Source organism: Lolium perenne, chromosome 5 (assembly GCF_019359855.2).
Source record: "Lolium perenne isolate Kyuss_39 chromosome 5, Kyuss_2.0, whole genome shotgun sequence".
Classification (NCBI taxonomy): domain Eukaryota; kingdom Viridiplantae; phylum Streptophyta; class Magnoliopsida; order Poales; family Poaceae; genus Lolium; species Lolium perenne.
The window spans coordinates 235,595,695-235,602,285 of record NC_067248.2 but is presented as its reverse complement, the minus strand read 5'-3'; positions in this window follow the sequence as shown (position 1 = coordinate 235,602,285).

Below are 6,591 nucleotides of genomic sequence, written 5' to 3'. Positions count from 1 at the left end.
ATGAATATGATCCACAGGACAGGTGTTTCAAGGAGAGAGATGAAGAAGCTCACCCGAGAAATCAATCTGGCAGAAAGCGTCATGGCAAACATTCCTGAATATGTCGAATGGTCGTCTCAGGAAATCACGTTCAGTCGAATGGACCACCCGATGACTATACCAAAGCCAGGACACGCCGCCCTAGTGGTCGAAGCACAGATAGGAGGGTTTAAGATGAGCAAAGTCTTCATGGATGGAGGAAGTGGACTCAACTTGATATTCCTTGACACAATTCAAAGTATGGGGATCACCATGAGAATGTTGGAAGACTCAGATACTCGCTTCCATGGGATACTCCCTACTTCACCAGCGTACTCTCTTGGCAAAGCATACCTGAACGTCGTTTTCGGCAAACCCGACAACTTCAGGAAGGAGAAGATCGAGTTTGAAGTCGTGAATTGGGAATCGCAGTATCACGCCATACTCGGGAGACCAGCTTATGCCAAGTTCATGGCTGTACCACACTATGCATACCTCAAGCTGAAGATGCCAGGGAACAACGGGAAAAACATCACAGTCTACGGAAGCTTCTCGCGCTCGGACAATTGTGATCGTGACTTCCAAAGGATTGCTGCAAAGTTTGGGCCACGGCAAGGGACTGTCGACCCCCCGCCAAAATTGACGATACAAGAAATCAAGGAGGAAAAACTCGACAGGGAGATCAAGAAGAAGCCAACAACTGAAGCACCAGCAGCAAAAGCATCGGCGGAAAAAGTTTTGGCAGTGGCCAAAGCAGAAGAGATAGGAGGCGGCAAGATGCTAACAATCACTGCCCAAGCACCTGACGAAATCAATAGCGCTGCAGCAACCATCAGCATGGCAAAGAAATCGGAAGATGCCTCTGAAGAAGAGAAGAACCCCTTCCTTGATAAAACTCTTCCTTAGCTTTTAAATTTTTCCTTTACTTTACACAGGGCCTCTTGTTTTTCGCCCTCTAGTTTCGTATTTACCTTATCAATAAACACTTAAGTTTCGATTCTTGTTAAAGTATTGCAGTAATCTAAAGCATCTATGACCGTGCTACCGCCAAGTAACGGCATAACTTAACGCGTGGCAGAAGACAGCGCCTAAGGCAAAAGCCTCTACGAGCACTGCAAAGAAGAATAAGGACATTAATCCTCCCCTCTGCTTGAGATGCCTCTACGAGTGCCGTACAAAGCAAGAGTTTGGAAAACTCACACACAAACCACGCTCGATATTTCACTTATGGAAATATCAGAGAGCAACGGGCTCATCGGCAGAAACATTACACCCGAAAAATTCGGAATGACTGTCGAAATTTACAAACAGTTGAAAGTAAAGTTGCGCATACAACAGGTTTAGCAAAATCTGCAACACGAGCTGATCACTCATAATGATTTGCTAACCAACTAGTACACATACATCCAACGGGCAATTAAGCTTCGCTCCTTTGAATATTTGCCAACGGCATAGTAAAAGTACATATTCATGTATTAATCAGATAAAAAGTTTTGGCTCAAAAAATCCGAACACTCGGATGGACTAGCCAATACAATTTACAAAAGTAATTTTACACCTTTACATCACCCTTGCGGAGTTTCCCTTTCCTCAGGTACCTTTGACAACTCCTCAAGCCTGTCGACAATTATATGGGCAGGTGCTAAAACCTTCGGGTACAGCTCCTCGAAATCACCAGTTGCATTGGCGATAGATAACAAGCAAGCTGAAGGATAACAAGCAAGCACAAGGGCAAGTGTGCACTTGGCCCCTGCAAAGACTTGGGATCTTACTAGCTCCCGAACCTTCTTGGCATTTCCAAACTCAGACATCAAAGTCAAGAGAGTAGGAGGAACTGCATTCAAAGGAAACATCGTCTTCCAAACTACCCTCATAGCCTTGTAGCACTTGTCGAAGAACTGGTGGACCTGTTGCACTCGATCCTGAAATTTGACGACAGCCGAGGCCTTCGAGTGTTCCCGCCAGAAAATCTCTTCGGATGAGGAAAGCTGAGTCAAAGCATGCACTCGCTCGTGTATCCGCTTATTCTCTTCCGCATGGTTCAACGCTATGACTGCCAAAAGAATTAGTAAAGACTCAGACAAGAAGTTGCTAGCAAACAGGCAAAGGGATCAGGAAACTTACAGTTTAAACTTTCGGTAGCCTTATGCAGCTCGCCAAGAATGTACCGCTCCACGTCGGCTGCAATCTCGCTCTTTTTATTGATGATGGCAGCTAAGGCATAAGTGCTGCGTAAGTCCTTTTCCATCTGCGTGATCCGGTCTTTCATGCGCTGGATCCGATCGTTTTTAGGAAGAGCACCCGACGAATCGTCTGCAAACGAGGGTACTGGGAAGACCTGCAGAAAATACTGATTATAAAGAGGTGATGGATATGGTACAGCCGAACATCCAAAATAACTCCCATCGGGAGAAGTGCAAGAAAGTGATATCATAACAAAAGTGTGCTAACAACACTGCTAGCACGGAGTTTATTACAAGCATGAGTTTTGCGGCAGAGCAACGTTTCGCATCAGCTCAAGGCACAAGTTTGTTACAAGAATCAAGGGAGCTGGGTTTGAGTCGATAAACTGGGGCCAGCCGACGACTTCCTTGATGAAACTAGTTCAAGGAGCTGACGGGCACAAGTAAGAGCAGACGCCTTAAAGGTGCTCAAATCAACAGGTTGCCCGTCTTGCTCTTTTGGAAGACCCTTAGTCATTTCCTCGATGTCACCCTTAAAGCCGTAACCCATCATAAGCTGGAAGGCAAGGACAGCACCAAAAGTGCGCAATGTACGCTTGAATACCTCGATGACCTCCTTGGTGTCAACCGCGAAAGTATCGATCAGCAGTCCCAGGGTCTTTTCTTGCTTAATCTTGGGGAAGATCATCGAGTGCATCCGTGCCAGGGCACCCTTCCCCTTCACAAGAAGCTCTTGAGTAAGCTGGTGAGAAGCAAGAATCATTGATACAGCGTTCGCTGGGGAGTTATTTGGAACTCTTTCCAGGGCATCGACAGGGATGTTTGCTGCCTCTGTAGTGGAAAGGAAGGAAAAAATTCAGTCATTAACAAAAAGTTTGAATCCTTAAGTACGACATTTGACAGAAGTATGTTAGAAATTACCAAGCAAGGCCAAAGAAGATTGACGAAGGACTTCATCCTTTTCGGCTGCTCGAGCCTCAGCCACCAGCCTGGATGCTTCCTCCTCCTTCAGCTCCTCTCTCAGTCTGGCCAGTTCCTCCTTCAGAGAATCAATCTCTTGGCGAGCCGCGGCAGCTATCTTGACTGCGCCGTCCAGTTTCGAGGAAGAAGATTCGACTTCCTCTTGCAGTCGAACTTTGTCAGCCTCTAAGGAAGTGATTCGGGAGGCGAAAACCTCCAGAGAAGAAATAACGCCTCGCAGGTCCTTAAGAAAGAAAGAAAAACAATTAAACAAGGCACGCTCCAAGAAATCTGTATTGCGATCAGAAGAGGACTTACAGAAAAAGGGACCGCGGTAGCAGTAGTTGGAGAAATATCCTTCCCTTTGGAAAGGGAAGAAGCAGTCGATGCTTGAGCCATGGGGGCAGCCTTGGGAGCCGAAGCTTCGGAAGCCACCACGACCGGCGAGACAGCATCAGATTTGGCCTTTTTAGGCGGAGGCTCGATAAAGCCCTCGTCACTGCAAAGGAGAATGGTCGACTATGATTATAAAAAGGGTGTGAAAAGTAAAGAAGGCAAAGCATAACTTTCAGAAAAGAACTACTTACATGTCGAAGAGATCATCTTCATCGGCAAAGCCGCCGGTTGACCTCTTCGCAGGAGAAGCTTTGACCCCTTCCGCAGCTACATCAACAAAAGTATCACGATCAGTGTCGACGTTACGCACTGATCCATCTGCGATACAAGTGTAATTGGCTGAGGAGGGAAGATCAGCGTGGGCAACTTCAAGATCCATCGGACCATTATATTCATCCTCTAGACCTGTTTGCTCGGTGGTGTGAAAATCTACGGGGATTGAGGAGCCTCTCCCCTCAGAAGTATCATCCGGTGAATCACGTGTATTTTCAGAAGCCATAGGGATCTGGCAAAGAAAAATGACAAGTAAGAACAAAGGTAATTATGTCGGCTAAGCAAGAAGCTATAGTAGAGATGTGAAGAAAGGAAAATACCCCTGATGGTGGATGATCAACGTCAAGGGGAGCATAAGAAGAGATCAGCGGAATCGAATCCTCCTGGTTGAAGGAAGTAAGGCGACGGACTTCATCGAGCAACTCTTTCTCTGATAGATCGGCAACATTAATCATGGTCTCATCCTTTGGGCCTGAGTACAACCACATCGGGTGAACTCTGGCCATGACTGGCTGGATTCGACGCTTCAGGAATACTGCTGCCACCTCCATACCAATCATAGTTTGGCCGTCAGCCTCTTTGATTCGAAGGAATTTGGCAAACAATTCTTCGGCTGAGGCCCTTTCGTCGGCTGAGAGAATGTTCTTCCAAGAGTCCTTGGGCTTGGCTTCAGAAACATCGGCATAGCAGGGGAGTCGACACTCGGGTGACGAGGAATCTTTGACATAAAACCATTTTAGCCTCCATCCTTGCACGGACTCTCTCATTGGGAAATTTAAGTAATTGACTTCTGAGCGAGCAACAAAACCTACTCCTCCGGTGACAAAGTACCCATTACTACTGCTGTATCTCTTCACATAGAAGATCTTCTTCCACAGCCCGAAATGAGGTTCAATACCCAAAAACGCCTCGCAAAGGGTGATGAACACAGCAACATGGAGGATTGAGTTGGGGGTAAGTTGCCATAATTGGATTTCGTACGTCCGCAAGAGATGGAGGAGGAATCCATGAGTGGGGAGCGAAAGGCCTCGGTGAAGAAAAGATAAGAACATCACAGAAAATCCGGCAGGAGGATCAGGCCGAGAAATCGCACCTGGAAGGATCACATCTCCCGCGTCGGAGGATATCAATCCTAAGCTTCGGGACCTCTTCTCGTCACGCTTGGTGACGGTTGAAGCTACCCAGTCCCCAGGTTTGACCATTGAGCTCGACGGCGCTGGCAGCGCCGGAGCTGGGAGAGGGGCGCTCGGAGCGCTCCCCTTCGGAAGAGAAGAGGAGGACTTGGCGGTGGCACCTCCGCTGGTGGAGCTAGCGGCGGCGGCAGTATTCTTCTTCTTCACCATCGCGAGATCTGAGGAAGATTGAAAAAGCTGTGGTGGCGGCGCGACAATGGCGAGAGAAGGAAGAAGGGGGAGAATGAGGAGATGCTGCGGGAACCGTGGAGAAGATTGGGAATTTTTTGCCCTTTGGAGATTTTGAGGAGAAGTTAAGAGTTAAGTAGACACGTGGCGCTCGAGGAAGGGGAGAAACTGACGGCCCACTACGCCCACGATTGCGTGAAAATCGAGGAGCCACCTCGATCGTTACGCGCATAGTGGTCAAGCCCTAAAAAAACTGATTGCACAGAGCTAGGGCTAGCCCGTCATGTCAGGACCCGTCAAATCAGCCCGCAACAGTTACACGTCAACAATGACGTCATAAATTGGAAGCATTCGAAGGAAACATAAAAAGTCATCGGATGAAGGGCTTGAGTCCACGCACGGATTACAAGCATCTGAACCTGGACTCGGGGGCTACTCCCATCGGGAGCGCTGACGCGCACTCGATAAAAGAAGACTCGACGGAATAAGCAGTCGAAGGAATAAGGTTTGAGTCTCTATCCAGACTCGACATTTACTCCCATCGGGAGGACGTGGTGCATACCCGTTAAAAGTTTTTTGCACTCCAGGATCATGCCCAGGGACTTGATTCTGTGTAGAGTAACATTGTTTTGCCATCGGCAGTTAACCAACAAAAGTTGGGCACGTTACTCATTATCCTTTGCGTAAAGAAAATGTATCGGATGATCTATGAAGATTTGCGAAAAATCGGCAGAGGAAAGTATTCGAGTAGTACAACTTGAGTCTACGCACGGATTGCAAGCATCCGTACCTAGACTCGGGGGCTACTCCCATCGGGAGCGCTGACGCGCACCCGATAAAAAGAAGATGAAGCATAATCAAGATGAACAAGAACAATGAAGGAGAAGAATGTCAGGAGAAAACATGCATTAGTCTCTACCCGAATTATCTTCGGCTAGACACTCGGGGGCTACTGACGTGGGCATTACCCTTCGGGTAACCAGTATTGCCCTATCCGGTATTGACAAATTGGAGGCCCATGAAGATACCTGAAGGCGAGATGGGCCACTAGGACGGCGCACCAGAAGATTCCTTGACGGGCAAGACAAGGAAGCGAACAAACAAGGAAAGATTGGATCTAAACTACTGTAAACTTAGTCGTACTCGGTTAGGACCCTTGAGACCTGGCCTCCTATATAAAGGCCAGGAGAGGGGCTGCCGAGAAACACGAACAATCTTAGCAATCTTAGCCCGGAAAAGCTTAGAACTAGGTAACCCTAGCAATAGCAATCTCGACTAGATCTCAGCCGAAGTATTCGGCACCCCATTGTAACCCATTGTCTTCATAATCAAAGAACAGACATGCAGGACGTAAGGGTTTTACCTCATCGAGGGCCCCGAACCTGGGTAAATCGCTCTCC